Below are 17129 nucleotides of genomic sequence, written 5' to 3' on the forward strand. Positions count from 1 at the left end.
TCAGGATTAGTTGGGATAATGCATCAAAGTGCTTAACTTAGTGCCTGGCACTTAGTAAGAAGTTAATACATATGGTCTGTTTTTTATTATCACTCATACTAGGTAAAGGTTTGTTTGAAGATGTTCAATCTGCATTAGTCATATGTAAAAAAATGAAAATATTCTGATTGTCCAGTGACAGGTATATGCTTGAATTTTATGTCATCTTACAGTGGACGGTTACAGTAATTACAAGTGATGATAAAATGTTTTATGTGAGGAAACATGCTTACATCCATTTCTCATACATGTGAAAACAGAATGATAGGAAGCAGTGTGGCCCAATTACGTAAATAATGAATAAATTAAAAAACACTGAAATTATGAAAATGTTAGCATTGGTAATTTCTGGATGATAGACGTATGACCAAACTTTACACTCGTCTTTATAGCTTTCTGCATGTCACAAATTATATGTAATTATTTGAATAACTATTACTGATCTTCCCTTAGAAATAGCAATATTACAGCTTTAAATGTGCCTAATTATTTTACTGTTTCTAAAGTGCTGTCACTTCATATTTAATCTTCACAACAACCCTGAGAGAACCACAAAGAAAAAAACCTTGTGTTTTTTTTTNCGACTAAGCCACCCAGGCGCCCCAAAAACCTTGTGTTTTTAATGGAAAATGGATGAAAGAAAGCAAACCCATCCAGCCACTGAGAACTTTGAATTTTTTGAAACTTCCAGAGAGCACAGTCACAGAAATTTCTGTCTCCTTCCAGACATTCCCTAATTAATTCTGCTGTTCGCCAAGCACTGTAACAAAGGTAAAAACGCCGCTCCCTTCTCAATTAATATGGCTTTCTGTGTAGATCTTTAATTGCAAATATTTTAAAAGTATTAGTTTGGGTTATCGTTTCATGGACGTTCTAGAATAGAGCTTGGAACCCTAGCCTTGTCCTGTCAGGAAATTCTTTCTGTGAGGAGTTGAGCAGTACAGTCTGGGTCAGAGCCTGCCAGCTGCCTGAGCAGCTGCCTGGGCTCCCTGCCCCCCACCTGCCCTGCGGGTCCAACCCTGCACCTAGCACTCTAGGCCTGGGGAGTGGGACCAGTGTCCTTTACTGCAGAAGCTGAAGTCTGCCTCCTGCTCCTACCTGGTGATTGATGCGTCCTGATAAGGCCTGAATGAAGACTTCCCTGATTCTGACTACCTGGCTGTGCCAGAGAATATTGTGTTTCTAGATTTGCCCTCTGCACACTTGGCCCGGCCTGATGCTCCCTATTTCAAGTCTGACCCCGGGGATGCCGACCCAGTTACTTGAGCAAACCCAGACCCATCCTTGGCGTGGACATCCAGCACGTTCAGGATTCTGCTGGTGCGGTGCATGCCCTCCAAGCTACAGAAGCTACCTCTCTCCTTGCTTGGCCTTGCTCGCCCCAGGGACCTGGGCGTCCAGTTCGAGGTTCCGGACTCTGGTGTGTGGGCCTTCCCTCGCTCACTGCAGTTAACTGGGCCAGGTCACCAGATACTGCACTTTGAAAAGACAACCTGTTTTGAAGTTGCCGACCGCTTGGAGGCCGGCCGGGCTGCAGGCTGCTGGGGGTGCTAAAAGGCGGGTAAGCAAGATAGCTTGTGCTGATCTATACTTAGGGGTAGAATCCTCTTATTTCAACTGTGGCTAAAAGTATCCTTCAAGGCGGTTTAAAATATGTGGCACTTTCTACCTGGAACAGTGTCAAGTCCGTTTAAGTATCCTGGAATGGGGGTGCTCCTGTTCCCGTCTCTTCTTTCCCAGGCAGTTCAGGTTAAGTAGAAAGCGTGGGCAGGCAAGAATGGCGTTGGGGAGAGCCTGGGTTGCTTTGTTAGAGTCCTTGGGCTGCCTTCACAAATTGCACAAATTGGGTGGCTGCAAACAGAAATTTGTTCTCTCCCAGTTCTGGATGCAAAGAGTGCCAAATCAAGGTGTTGGTAAGGCCTTGCTCCCTGGGAAGTCTCCTGGGGAGGATCCTTCTTTGACTCTCTCAGCTTCTCCTGGTTCCAGGCATTTCTGTGTGTGTGTGCACGGGACTCCTGCCTCTACCCCCTTCATCACTTGTCTGTTTTCTTTTTGTGTGTCTCTGTCTTTGCATGGTGTTTTCCTCTTATAAGGACACCACTCATGTTAGATTAAAGCTCATCCCAATGATCTCATCTTAACTTGATTACATCTGCAAAGACCCTATTTCCAAGCAAGGCTACACTCATGGATACCAGGGTTAGGACTGCAATATAACTTTTGGGAGTCACAATTCGACCCATAATGGCTGCCTGTGATCCAGTCCTGCTGAACTCACTTATGTGGTGTGGCCACCAGCAGGACCTGTTTGGGTCTTAGTTTCCTTGGCTAAAGCCAAGAAGAGCATGTGGAGAGAGCAGTGCTGCCCTCTGAAATGATTGTTGAGAGCATTGAATGAGATAACGCATGGGAGAGTATATGGATTATAGACAGTGCTCAGTAGATGTTAGCTTTTATGGCCAGTCACATCCAGTCCTTCAATTTCACAAGCTGGTTCATGGAGAAATTGAGTCACACACAAAGCGACATTACGGTAAAGAAGCAGAAGGTTAATCCTTTTCATGCTGTGACCCATGGGGTTCATCTGCACACGAGGTCTGCTTCCATTGTTGTTGTCAGTACTAATTTTGCCCAAGTATACCTTGATTGAAATCTATGCTACTCTTTAAGGTGAATGCAAATAACTCTCTTAGGCAAGGTCTAGAGAATCTAGGCCTTGAGCTGGGCTGAGCAAAATGGGTCTACCATCTAGGGTCGTCATATAAGACATGTGGCCTGTGCACCACCAAGCGCCATGGCACCATTCATGTGGTCTGTGTGAATGATGCTACTGCCAGCATTTCAGGGGACATGGCCTGGGTCCCTGTGTGAGATGGCTGAGAGGCCTTCCCAGGGTTGCATGAGGTTGGTTGGTGGTGTGAAGCTTGAAACGTATTCGATTGGCTTAATTCTTTGCTATAAATGGGATTCCAAAGATTCTAAACCACACCATAGCTTTGCAGAATAAATATGTATATTATATTATCCATCAAAGTAAAACCTGAGAGCTGTCCTCAAGTCAAACTGCTTTTATCTTCCCCACTTTGTTACTGCAAAGTTTGTGTCATCACTTTTATAGTTGGAAGCACACCTGACTTTGAACACAGGTACTACAAGTTGAAGCCCTAAATAAAGCTTAGTGTAGGACTGAAGTCCAGTAAAGAAACTCTCTATAGCTCATTCACTTATTTCTGGTAAAAGTCAGTTGCAAATCTGAAAATACAAGCTTGAGTTTGAAAGTTTGTTTAGTGGATGGACCTGATCATTTGAAATGTTGGTTATTAGAAAGATTGCAGATTTCATTATGGTGTATACTTTGAACATAATTTTATGCAGGTCTGTTGATGTTCTGGGAATTTTGAAGCTGTGCTATGGAATTTTGAAGATGTTCTGGTGTTGAAGATGTCCTGTAGCCATTTGGCTTATGAGTTGTTGAGATCTGTTTGTTTTTAATATGTGCTGTTCTTTCTTCTTCCCAAATCAAATAATCAAGCATTAATGTTTAACTTTAAGTGAGATTCATTTACTTTATGTTGAGAGTTATTATTATTTTAATTTATGTTCCTTTTCCCTTGAAGCCCTCATGTCTTTTGGAAGATAAATCTTTCCATGCACTTTGTTGGATGTTCTTTTCCTTTTCAGACTTGTGACAACCAGAGCAATGCACATTATTCTACACTTACCCAATGCCAGGCACTGTGCTAACTGCTCTGCATATATTATTATTATTTCGTTTCATATCACTAGATTTTTAAGTAGTGTTTGTTAGAATTCACATTTTATAATGAGGCTCTGAGACCTGGGCAAACAGAGTTGCCGACATTTGTGCAGTGGTGGAGCCAGAGTTTGAGCCCTGCTACTCTAACTCGGGATCCTATGCCTGTCCACCCTGTACTCTTGATATTGTAGACACTGTCCGCTCTTTGCATTCAGGGAACCGAAGATGCAATGGAGAATTTTTCAGTGCTTCAAAAGGCTTCTGCATTTTCATGTAATGTCAGTTTGGGGCCAGTGGATGGATTCATTGTATTTACTTTATTTTGTGCAGGTTGACATCGTGCTAATTTGCACTGGCAGTAGCTGAAAGCAGTGGGAGATATCCCAATGAGGCTCTGGGTTGCAGGAGAAATTAGCATGGAATTAGGAACTCCACAGGTTTCATACCTAGATAACCTTGAGGATTGACTCAATTTGTGATTATGTGTTTCTGAACATAGAATGTTAACTTGCTTTTGTGTAATAAATAATACCAAGTCAAATCAACTCAGAAAATGGGTTTGAAAAGTTAAATAGGTTTTTGTTTAAAAAATTTTTCAACATTTTGTTTTAAATTTTGAGAGACAGAGACAGAGCTCAAGCAGGGTAGGGGGAGATAGAGAGGGAGACACAGAATCAGAAGCAGGCTCCAGGCTCTGAGCTGTCAGCACAGGTCCTGATGCGGGGCTCAAACCCACCAACTGCGAGATCATGACCTGAGCCAAAGTCGGATGCTTACCTGTGGAATTTCTCATGGACTCTCATATATGCTGTGTGCATTGCAGTCCTCAAGAGAGAATAAAGGAGCATTAAATGTTTTTGGAATGTACCTGACAATTGTTTGCTTGCTTGTTTGTTCATATTTTGTTCTGACAGGTAAGATTTGTCCTAATGCATTTAGGATGTGTTGTTTTAGGTTTTTACAGTGGAGCAGTTAGGAACTTGATTGTAAGTAACAGAGAACCCAATGCAAAGTGGCTTAAGCAATAAAAGCTTATGTAAGTGCAAAGGTTAGATGTATAGTGAGCTATAGATTTAGTCTAATTCAGCCACTCCCTAAGGCATTTAGGATTTTAGGATTTGGTTTCTTTTTTTATTTCTATCCCTGCCACAGATGAACTTTAGATCTGGGCATAGGGCAGATTTCCCTTGCAAATGAACAGGGTGGTGACCAAAGAATAACAGAAGAAAAGTGTGATAATTTTTGGGAAGAATGATGGGTGCATGGTTGCTTGAGAGGCATCAACAAATGCCCACCGTGGCAGTGACTTGGGTATGCCTAATTTAGGTTAATGAAGGTATTAATTCCATGTTTTCTTTGCCTTGTATGTGTTGACATTCTGCATGTGGTGTCCCCCCAATATTTCTGGGGAATATTTCTGTAGTTCTCTCCAAACACAGGAAAAGTTTCTAGCAGGATACTCAGAGGTATCATTCTGCATACTTCAGTTTCCCATGTAGCCGTCAGAAATCTGATAAGCCATTAGTGCTGGCTGCTAACAATCCACAAAAGTTTTAAACTTAGGGAAAGGAGTGCTGTAATGACATTATCCACATTCATTGCTATGCGATTAATAGTTAACACTTAATATTATTTTGATGTGACAGTATCTTGGTGAATGTAAATTGACTTCTCTTAATTTACCCTTTTACTATACTGCTCGCATGTTTTTTTCTCAAGTCTCAGAAAAGTGCTGAAGGGTGTTTTATCGACTGACAGGCTGGGAACAGCAAGAAAAAAGAGAACTAAGGGCTGTAAATTTGCATGTCACACGGACACCCATTTTTTGGCCATGGGGGTTTCTTCTGAGAAGTGAGAAATGCCTTCAGATAAACTGGTTCATTTGCTGGCTGCCCTATTTATTTGCCATATTGCACCAGTTGGTATTTCCTTCTATTGTTCAGTTGAGCGACTGACTGCCTGCTATGTGCAAGGTATTTTATACGGATTCTAAGTTGATCGAGACTTTCTTTAGAAACACAGCTTTCTTGGTCTTTCAGTCCAGTCAGGGAGATGACAGGACACACAAATAACTAACACAAAGGATCAAGTGTGAAGGGAGGCTCAGAAAAAGTTCTAAGAGGCTGGGAGGAGGGAAAGATTCCTGGTGGGCTGAGGAGCCCTGTGTGAGTGGGGGGAAGAGAGAATGGGGACTTCAGACACAGGAAGTGTTAGCAAAAAGGTAAATAATATAGTTTGGCTAGAGCCTAGATGTTGTGAGGTAGTCAAAAAAGGAAAAAAAAAACAAATTAGTCGAGTTATTTCTTGTATAAGGGATTTATTGTTGTGTAACTGTTACCCCAATACTTAGCAACTAACCCAACAAGAAGCACCTGTTACCTTCCATGGCTTCCATGGGTCACGAGTCCAGGAGCAGCTTGGCTGGGCAGTTGTGGCTCAGGGTCTCTCCTGAGGTTGTGCTCAGATGTCAGATTAGGGCTGGAAGATTTGCACCAAGGTAACTCATCCATATGGCTGGTAAAGTGGGTGCTTCTCTTCTTAATGTGATGGCTGGCCTCCCCCAGAGCAAAAGTTCAACAGAGTTGGTCAGGTGGCAGCTGTATCCTTTTAAAGATCTAGCCTTGAAAATGACATAGCATCACTCCCCAAACATTCTGTGTATTCGAAAAACCCAGTCTAAGGGAAGGGGAACCTAGGAGTCACCTTTTAAAGGGAGAAGTGTCAATAAATAAAGGGAAGAGTTTCAAAGAATGTGCACAGATACTTTAAAAACCTATGCTGCTCCTGGAAAAAAAAATGACAGAAGTAGAAACAACAGTTGCACTGCAGTGGTTTTTTCCGTTAGTTGTTTCTCCTTCATAGTCTTTCCTCATACCGTTGGCATGTTAGGTTATTTTTGATTGGTAAACTGTGGTGTAAATAATGTCTTCAGTGTATTTTCATCTACTACACTAGTTATTTAAAATAAAAGTTGGTAATTAATTCAAGAGGTTTCTTGTAGCAGAAACTCACGGCATAAGGTAGTAGATAAAGCAGAAGTGGCCCCGGCTGGGGTGGAAGTGGAAGGGTGCAGCCTCCGCTGAGCACCCAGGAGGGCCCACAAACACTTGGACCCCTGAGACGAGAGCTCTGAAAGCCATGCCATGGATACTTTTCCAGTTCGCTTTTTATTGTCTTTAAGAATTCAGTCCTTTTGAAGAACTCTTTCCTATTTGATGATTTTGAATTGCTTTGTAAAGTGTTTTCTAATACTGGAGCGCCTGGGAGGCTCACTCGGTTGAGTGTCTGACTTCAGCTCAGGTCATGAACTCATGGTTCATGAGTTTAAGCCCTGCTTTGGGCCCTGTGCTGACAGCTCAGAGCCTGCTTCAGATTCTGTCTTCCTCTCTCTTTGCCCCTCCCCCACTCATTCTCTCTCTCTCTCTCTCTCTCTCTCTCTCTCTCTCACTGTCTCTCTCTCAAAAATAAATAAACATTTAAAAAAATGTATTCTAATCCTAAGAATGATTTTCAGTATTTTATTTTATTATTTTTTTAAATTTTATTTATTTCTAGGAGAGAGAGAGACAGAGCGAGCAGGGGAGAGTCAGAGAGAGAGGGAGTGACAGACTCTGAAACAGGCTCCAGGCTCTGAGCTGGCAGTCAACACAGAGCCCGACACGGGGCTCGAACCCACAAACCGCGAGATCATGATCTAAGTGAAAGTCGGACGCTTAACCGACTAAGCCACCCAGGCGCCCCTGATTTTCAGTATTTTAAATATTTGGTTGGGTCCTGGCATCCAATGATAGTATTGTTTCATTCAAAATGTATGTTTTGTGGGTGGAGGAGAGGTGGTTGAGAGTGAGGAAGAGGACTTTCGTTTGAATAGAATTCCCCCCTCTGCGGAGCACATATTACTAGTTAAGTACATACTTGGGACTGAAATGAAGGGGTGGTTGTAACAGTGAAAGACACAAGCCACCATTGTCTGTGATGTTAAAACTAAAAGCCATCCGTGGTCATGAAACCTCAGACAGTCACAGTATTACCTGCCGGGGTGGAAAGCAAAGTTTTGAGAATGGAGAATATGTGTACTTTGTGTAAGGGTTCTTGATAATTACCAGAAGTAAAGGGGAAATTTTTATGAGCCAGATAAAGAGAACTATGCTCTTTAGTCCTACGAATATTAGTTTTCTCAACATAACAATATACTGCTAAGTCCCTCCCCCTAAAAAATCATTTCTGTAGAATGTGTGCATGAAAAGAGACCCTTTCATAGAGAAATTGGAAAAACAGATTATATTACCTCTCTTTAACACATTTAAAGGCAATAGCCAGCAACATTAACTTTTATTTAAAGAAATTTGGTGATGAAAAGCATGAAGACTAATTTTTCTCTGCTATCACTTTGCACTTTTATTGCTGCTACCCTGAACTTTATCTGCTTGTTCCTGGAAAAGAAAGGACATGTAGCTTGCTGCAGAGATTTCTTTTTATTTATTAAAAAATTTTTTTAAGTTTATTTATTTTTGAGAGAGAGAGAAAGAGACAGAGTGTGAGTGGGGGAGGGACAGAGAGAGAGGCAGTCTCCAGGCTGGAGCTGTCAGCACAGAGCCCGATGTGGGGATTGGACCCACAAACCGTGAGATCATGACTTGAGCTGAAGTCCAGTGCTCAACCGACTGAGCCACCCAGGCACCCCTGCACAGATTTCTTTTTAAAATAAAGAAGTGTTGTAGTAGATGTAGAAAGACTAGAAGAAACTAGGAGCTGGTCGTCAGTACAAGAAAGAAGATTCTGTTTGTTTTTCCCTTTTTAAAAATTAAAAAATATTTTTTTACAAAGATGTGTGTATGGAAGGAGATTATTGCTTTTTGAATTCATCCATTACCAATTGCTATTAATACCTGTGGGATTTCCCATTTAGAATATTGGTCAGGTAGAATTAGTAGCTCTGTCCCCATAATTATTTCCTAAAATGGTTTTCTTTTTTTTAAATGTTTTATTTATTTCTAGGAGAGAGAGAGAGAGAGACAGCGTGAGCAGGGGAGGGTCAGAGAGAGAGGGAGTCACAGACTGAAACAGGCTCAAACCCACGAACCGCGAGATCATGACCTAAGCGAAAGTCGGATGCTTAACCGACTAAGCCACCCAGACGCCCCTCATAAAATGGTTTTCTAAGAGCCAGTAAAATGTTCTGCTACTTCTTGTTCCTTCTTCCTGTTGTAGCTGTTCCAGTTTTATTATGAAAATGTATGTGTGGGAGTAAAAGACCAAGCTCTTATCTAGCAGAGTGTGTGGCATGGACTAGCGTCAGTAAACATTAATTCTCTTCCTCCTTTCCTTACTGATGCCTTCTGCACTGACCCCAGCATCTAAGTAGGGAGGGTGTCAAAAAGTGCCAGAGTAGATGGCTTATAAATAGCATCCTTTTCTTCATTCAGCTAAAAATCTTTTCACTTATGTCTTCTAGCCTTTGCAGCTTTATCTATTTCTCCTCAACATGTGACCCACTGTTTTTTAGTTCTTCACCAACAAAGAACTCAGGTTGCCTTCCTGTAGGGCTAGACTAACAGGCCCAATGATGGGATCTCACTTCTCTAATTGTACTAGTTTTGTCTTGTTTGAATGAAGAAAACTGTTAGGAACTTGGATTACTGTTCATTCCGTTTTCCTTCCTATATGTCCAGTATGTCATTCATTCATTCATTTGTTCAACATAACATTAATCGAGGGCCCACTGTGTAGGGTTGTACGTGTGTTCAGGGGAGGCATGGGCACAGAGGCTACCATGACCTAGACTTCCAGCTCTTTGCCCTTGCCTATTAGTAGCTCACAGTCTGGTGGAGAGATAGACATGTAAACAAGTAAGTACATTTCAAATAAGGATTTATCCAACTCTTGCTAGGTACAAGGACATGAATCAAATTTCATATAAATACCAGTTATGTTAAGCCCGATCCTTTCTTTCAAGGAGTTTATGGCTTAGGAAGGGAAGGGAGACACATATCTAATTTAGCAACAATTTAGAGATGTCAAATGCTAAACTTTTACAGTGGCCAGTTCAAGTTTATTTTCATGTTACTTACATAAAATAGGCCCTTAGTATGCAAAGAAAGTAAATATCCTTGGAGCTAGAATAATTAGAGTGGGCACTGAAGAGAAAATGGGAAACAGAATAATTAAGAGTAGTACAGTAGTTAACGGCCCTGGACTCTGGGAGTCAAATACAGATGGATTTGCATCTTTGCTTCATCACTTACTAGTTTTGTGGCTTTATGGGGGTGTGGTTAATTACCTCTCCAAGGTTTAGTTTCCCCATCTGCAAAATGGGGATAATATTGATAATACTGTGGCAGATTGCATTTTCCAAAGATGGCCAAACCAAAATCTCTCATTCCATGTGTTCTTACACATGTCACTGACAGTCATTCCTCACTTAGTAATAGGGTTTTATCTTTTCTCTTTGATCTTGAGTGGGAGGTTGTGACCACCTTAACCAAGAGTGTGGCAGAAGTGGTGTTCTATGACTTTCAAGGCAAGATCATAAAAATGCTATGCACCTCCATCTTGTTCTGTGGTGTTCGTTCTTGGAAGTCAGCCACCATGCTGTGAGGAAGCCCAAGCTGCTCATGGGAAGATCCAACTGGGAGGAATTGAGGACATTGGCCCACAGGCTTGGCTGAGCTCCCAGCTGAGAGCCAGCACAGCTTGCCAACCATATAAGTGAGCCATCTTGAAAGTGGATCCTGCAGCAAGCCCCAGGTGAGCTGTCCTGGCTGACTCCACATGAGGCATAGACCAGCCATGCCTGGTCAACCCTGCCAAATTATATTTTCATGAGCAAAATAAATGATTGTTGTTGTTTGAAGCCACAGATTATTGGGTTGGTTTGTTACACAGCAATAAATAACCAGGACATCTGCCATGTAAAGTTGCTAAGAGGATTCAGTGAATTGATGCATATAAACTAGCACAAAACTAATGCTTCACAATGGTAGCTCTTTTCATTGTTACTAGTTGAGAAGATAATGGAAATCATCAGTTCAAAGCATTTAATGGAAATCAGCATTAGTTCAAAGTGAGGTCACAATCTAAAGTTCCCCCCTTGAACTTCTCATATCGGGTAGATTTTAAGGAACTTGTTTTGTTCACTTTTTTGTCATTTGCAGAAATTCTGTTGTGTATCAGCTTCCCAGAGTTCTTTTCTCCTGGGTTTATGATACTGACTCTGCCAGACTCTGTCCTCTTTTGAGTCGGAGTTTCACTCAAGCTTTCGGTGTCATGACCAGATTTATAATCAAGATTTTAAACTTCCAGAATGTTCTTTGAAGGTCATGCTGATGTTATTAAAATTTTTTTATTACATTGTGGTAAGAAGCATAAAATTTATCATCCTAACCATTTTTAGGTGTACTTTTCAGTGGAGCTGAATATTGCTGTGCAACAGATCTCTCTTGTTTTCATCTTGCAAAACCGTAACTCCATAGCTGTTGAACAGTAACCCCTCATTCTCCATTTTCCATGCCCCCAGTCCCTGGTAATCACCATTTTACTTTCTGTTTCTAAGAGTCTGACTGCCTCATGTGAGTAGAATCATGCAGCATTTGTTCTTTTCTGACTGGCTTATTTCACTTAGTATCAAGTCTTTACAAGATTCATCTATGTCGTGGCATGTTCTTCCAGCATAAAGAAATTTTGCAGACTATGCTTCTTTTGAAGGCCGAATGATACCCCACTGTACGTATGTGCCACGTTTTGTGCATGCCTTCATCTGTCACTGGACATTTGGGTTGCTCCTACCTGTTGGTTATTGTGAGTAATGGTACAGTGAACATGGAGGTGCAAATTCTGCTCTGCTGTTATTTTTTCTACCTCCCACCAGTACACAGAATCTCAGTGAAACACATTTGAGACAGACAGGGACTTACTTATTTGTGTTCACTGCCATTTCCTCCAAACAGCGCTCTTCCTTGCTTTCAAAGAATGGTTTCACAAGCCTTATTTTATTTAACCCTTGCTGAATGATGGATACTTCTTTAATATAGGAAACAGATGATACAATTATGGATGTAAACCCCATGTAGCTGTTGGTATTTAATATAGTATTCATGTTCTCTACCAAAGTGAGCTTCACTTATGATTAGGCTGAACGTAGTTTTTTACTTTATTTTTTCAATAATAGATGTTATTATTTTAATTTTTTAATGTGTATTTATTTTTTGAGAGACAGCGAGCAAGTGGGGGAGGAGCAGAGAGAGGGAGACGCAGAATCCAAAGTAGGCTCTAGGCTCTGAGCTGTCAGCACAGAGCCCAACGTGGTGCTCGAACTCACGGACCATGAGATCATGACCTGAGCCGAAGACAGACTTCTAACTGACTGAGCCACCCAGTGCCCCAATAGATGTTATTATTTTAATAGAGGTTTTAGGCTTATAGAAAAATCAGGCACTAAGTACAGAGAATTCTCACATCTCCCCTCTACTTGTACAATTTCAGGTATTATTAACATCTTGCATTAGTATAGTACTTGTCACAGTTGGACCAATAAATGATACATTATTAGTAATTGAAAACCATAGTTTACATTAGGGTTCACTCTGTTTTGCACCATTCTGTACATTTTGGTAAATGTATAATGCTTGTATCCACCATTATAGTATCATACAGAACATTTTTTAGTGTCCTAAAAAACCTCCTGTGCTCTACCCGTTCCTCCCTCACCTCTCCACTCCCTCCCAGAGCCCCTGGCAACTATTGATCTTTTTTACTGTCTCTGTACTTTTGTCTTTTCTAGAATTTCATATAATTGGAATCAAACTGTGTGTAGCCTTTTCAGAGAGACTTCTTCACCTAGAAATATGCATATAAAACTCATCCTTCATTTAAAAATTTTTAAATGTTTACTTATTTTTGAGAGAGAGCAAGGTAGGGAGGAGCAGAGAGAGATGGAGACAGAGAATCTAAAGCAGGCACAGTGCTGTCAGCGCAAAGCCCTACATTGGGCTTGAACCCACTAACCGTGAGATCATGACCTGAAGCAATGTCAGATGCTCAACACCCTGAGCCACCCAGAGCCCCAAGACTCATTGTTCTTTTGTGTGTGTATGTAGCTCGATAGCTAATGGCTGAATACTACTCCTTTGTGTGGATAGGTTGCTATTTGTTCATCTGCTTTCCTGTTGAAGGTTGTGTGGCTTCTTTACGAGTTTTGGCAATATTAATAAGGTTGCTATAAGCATTTGTGCGTAGGTTTTTGTATGGATATAAGCTTTCAGCTGTTAACAAGGAATGTGATTATTAGATCATATGATGGGAGTTTGTATAATTTTATAAGGAACTGCTATATTAGCTTCCAAAATGGCTGCACCATTTTGCATTCCCAATGCAAATGAACTGCAATGAACGAGACTTCCTTTTGGTTTTTCACATCCTCACCAGTGTTGGGTGTTTTCGGCACTCTTGATTTTAGCTATTCGAATAGATACGTAGTGTTATCTCATTGTTGTTTTAACTTGCAATTCCACATTGACATATAATGTTGATAATTTTTTCATATGCAACATGTTTTTAATTTTTATGTTAAAAATTTTATATTGAACTCATTTGAGACTCACAAGAGATTGAGAAAAAACCCCGCGTGTAGAGCCATCCCTTAATCCAGATTTCCCCAAAGGTGACATCTTATTTAATTAAAACATTATCAAAACCAGGAAATTGACGTTGCACAATGCAGTGAACTAGACTGTAGGCTTTACTGGTATTTCATCCGTTTCCTGTGCACGGATTCTATTTTTGTGCGTGTTTATAGTTCTGTAAAGTTTTATTGCCTATGTGGATTCATATAATCACAACTACAATCAAGATATAGAACTGTTCATCACCAGAAAGACACTCCCTAGAGCTCTGCCTTTATAGTTATATGCTCCCCACAAAGTCTGCCCAGCCCTAATCTCTGGCAACCACTGTTCAGACATATGTTTTTAAAAAGTGTGTCCCTGATGTTACTAACCTAATTTTGTCTCTGTGTCAGTATAATTTGAGGGTTATTGATGGATTGATCTTCCTTTTTAATTTTGATATTTATGGTTCTAGTCTCAGGTTAGTTAGAAAGAGCATGGATATCTTCATATACCTTTTGAAACAGGAATATTTTCTTCTTAGAATTCAGATGTAAAGAAAATGTGCCAGCTGTGTTGCAAGGTTTTGAATGGGTAACAGAAAAAGAGGCAGTTTAGTGAACTTGAGTAAAATGTGAACACTTGAGGAATTTGGCACAGGTTTGGCTCCAATATATATGTGTCTTGCTACAGATTGTAAAGTATAGTCATTAATCCTTAATGCAGCAGATAAATTAAGCTGGGATTATTACATGAGAAAAAAAACTTCACAAAAGTTTCATGGTAAGTTCTTTTAAGTAAAGATGTACCTCAGTTCATTTAAAACATGACATAAATTGGAGTGCCTTAGTGGCTCAGTCAGTTAAGCATCCGACTTTTGGTTTTGGCTCAGGTCATGATCTCACAGTTAGTGAGATATGCCCCTCTCCCCCTCTCACTCACTGTTTCTTTCTCCTCTTGTTCTGTCCCTAAAAAAAAAAAAAAGAAAAGAAAAGAAAAGAAAGAAAAAAGGAAGCAAGCAAGACAAATGTCTCCAGACAATGCCAAATGTCCCCAAGGAAGCAGCAAAGGGGGAGGTCATCCCTATTTGAGAACCACCGATTTTATAGAGATGTTTTCACACATACTTATACTTGAAAAAATATAGTTATTTTCTAATTTACATAAATCATGTGGAATTCATGTATTGTTCTGAATCTTGTTTTGTCCATTCATTATTATGTTATTGTATTTTAGCCATGAGTGTAAACATAGTTTACCCTTTAAGTACTATATATTGGGTCATCTGTAGATTCTATCTGTATGACATTTTATTTATCTGCTGATGGATGTGTAAGTTGTTACCAATTTTGCCATAAAAAATTATTCCTCAGTGAATGTTTTTGTCCCTGTCACCCGTGAGCATGTATGTGATTATCAGAGACATTGAAGAAAAACCCCATTGAATTTATTCAGATTTACTATAAGTTACCAAATTGTTTTCCAAAGAGGCTTTATTAACCTACACTCCCAATCAGCAGTGTATGTCATCCTATTTACTCCATAGTCTTGGCGACACTTGATATTGCAGAATTCTTTACTCTGCCCTGAATATCTTCCGTGGTATCTTATTGTCCTATTAATTTACATTTTCCTGATTCCTAGTGATTCATCAAGTTTTATACTAGAAGGACCTTTGGGATCTTCTAGTCAACTACATTTTAAAATGAAAAAAAAAACCCAAAGAATGTGTTTTTACTTCTTTAAATTATTTTTATTTACCAAGAATATTTTTTTTGTCTTATTGTTTTATGTTCCTCATTGTCTTGTTGTATTGAATTCGGCATCAAATTAAGAGGAAGGCTTTCATATTTGGAATGAAGGTGGGAAATGTATAAGTAGAGAAAGAAAGAAGAATTTTGATAGTACAGATTTACCAGCCACCTCAAGAAGATGGCCGTTTACTGGACTGATTGTGTTTGGCACAGAGCCTAGTTCAGGAAGGGCACTCAAGTGTTTGCATGAATGATGGAATGAACCCTGAGACTTATTGAGCTAAAGTCAAAGTCTTACGAACAGCTTTAAAATACCCTGAACACTGGGTTTTTCTCATCTCCTGCAGCTTGAGCTTAATTTCCTGATTCTGCCTTTACCCGAAGTAGACCTAGGAATTACTGATAAGGGAAGGAAATGCAGACATTCTCTTTATTAGGATGGGTTTCCCAGTGAATTTTGATCCATGCTTCTGAAGACAGTCCTCTTGAGGCCAACCTCAGAGGCCAGCTTTTAGGACCAGCAGAGTTGACCCTCTGGGGCAGAGCACTGTCCCCCGAGGACACACAGTTTCCTCTGATGGCCTCTAGAGACTGGAAGAGGTCCAGCCAGTCTGTGCTGTAGCTGCCACGACACTAGTAAGCTTATCTTCCAGACAACCTCATTCCTATTAACGAGCCCAGCATCCTGAGTCCTGGTGAGGATGCCAAAAATGATTTCAGTGCCCCACGCACATGCAAGTTTAATTTCTTTGTGGTTGCGTAAGATGCAAAATGAAGGAATGTATTGCCTACAAGGGATGCATTTGTGATTGGGTGTAATTCACTGCATCACAGATATTTGTGTCAGTCAAAGCAACATGGAAATGTATTTGTTTTACTTTGTGGTTTGGAAGAATAACTGCAGATAATCAAGCTTTCCTTGGAGTTAAACTTTGTGGGCTTATTTTTATGCTAGATGATGCACATAAATGCATGTTGATATTTTGTCAAACTGAAAAATATTTCATGTTGAAAGAGGCTCTGGTAATAACACTTTTTAAAGATACCACTTGGAGATGCCATAAAGTCCATTTGTGTGTTTTGTTTATTCCTTCTGTGATTCTTGTTTTGAGAAGGCATCTGTTGATGACTTACTGTGGGCAGTGTGCTGTCCCAGGTGCAAGAGCTACAAAGACAGATAAGAAGGAGGCCCTTTTGGAGCTATTTTGTCCGGTGGAGATAAATTGCACAAACAGATAGTCACTGTGAAAGGTGATAGATGCCAGGTGATCCGGGGCAGAGGAGAGGGGCCACTCTGGGATGACCATTTGTAAAGTTGCAAGTTTCTCACCGTACCCTGAATAATGAATGTGAATGTGACAAAAGATGAGACCAGGGGTGGGGGCTGAGGCTGAGGCTGGGACTAGGTGTTCCAGGCAGAGGGAACAGTATGGGCAAAGGCTGGGAGCTGTGAAAAAGTCCGACATTTAGGGGAAGAATTGTTAGTTCTAATGTATTCTTAACGTTCTGTCTGAATGTATTAAAAAGACCCATGCCCTTCTTGTGGGAATACTTCATTCAGATAAAAATCTCATCACCCATTAAGCTACCTAACACAAGCATTTTAGTCCCCAGCTGGTGGTCTGCATTGCCAATGCTTCATTGATCTATCCACAGTGACTTCTCTCCAGGGAATGTTTGCTCAGCAAATGTCGTCTTCCAGCCAATTTCATAGAGTCCACACTTCTGGTGAGAATACTGATCATGTGCCCACCTGCATATTATTCAGAAAAGGAAAAAAAACAAAAGAGGGGAAGAGATTGGAGCCAAGCAATCACTGATTGCTTTTTTTTTTCTTTTCTTTTTAACTAGAGGTTTTGTTTTGTCATCAAGTAACAATTATCCAGCTACAACCTCAGTCCATTTAGAACTAAGATTTGAAGTTGGCCTTCTAGACCCCAGAAAAAACCATGGAAGAAAAGATCCAGGACACATTTG

The sequence above is a fragment of the Crocuta crocuta genome, unplaced genomic scaffold (genome assembly GCF_008692635.1).
Source record: "Crocuta crocuta isolate KB4526 unplaced genomic scaffold, BGI_CrCroc_1.0 scaffold197, whole genome shotgun sequence".
NCBI classification, from domain to species: Eukaryota; Metazoa; Chordata; class Mammalia; order Carnivora; family Hyaenidae; genus Crocuta; species Crocuta crocuta.